The sequence below is a fragment of the Chrysochloris asiatica genome, unplaced genomic scaffold (assembly GCF_000296735.1).
Source record: "Chrysochloris asiatica unplaced genomic scaffold, ChrAsi1.0 scaffold12462, whole genome shotgun sequence".
NCBI lineage: Eukaryota > Metazoa > Chordata > Mammalia > Afrosoricida > Chrysochloridae > Chrysochloris > Chrysochloris asiatica.
This window is the reverse complement of record NW_006420980.1, coordinates 2178-2704: the sequence shown is the minus strand read 5'-3', so window position 1 is coordinate 2704 and position 527 is coordinate 2178.

The following is a 527-nucleotide window of genomic DNA, read 5'->3' as shown; positions in this document are numbered from 1 at the left end:
AGTCTGCTTCCATAAAGATGTACAGCCTCGGAAACCCTGTGCAGGGTCGCTATGAGTTGGAACTGACTCCACGGCACATAACAACAACAACAACCGCCATGAGTATAGCTTAGGTTCATCAAATTGTAGTAATTTACCCTTGTTTCCTTTATAAAAAAAATATATATATATTTCTGGTAATCTTCCTCTAGTTGAGTTCTGATTATCAAGCCATGGTGGCTGTGTCAGCTGGGTACTGGCTACAACTTTGGGTGTTCTTGTGCATCTCCCCTCACTTCATATCAACTAGATGCTTCACTCTCAGTTCTAGCCCTCTGTGGCTATGTCCTTGTCCATGGGCTCAAGTGTCCCCAGGTCTCACCACACTTTGGACCAACCAGCCTTCCTCTTCTCTCTCTCATCTCCAGGTCAACGGGAGTCAATGGACTGGGTTTGAACTCAGCCCATTTCTTCATTGCTGCCTTTCCCCCTCTTCCACTCACTAGTAGACCAATGTGGTCGCCAGCAAGCTTACATGCCTGTTCATG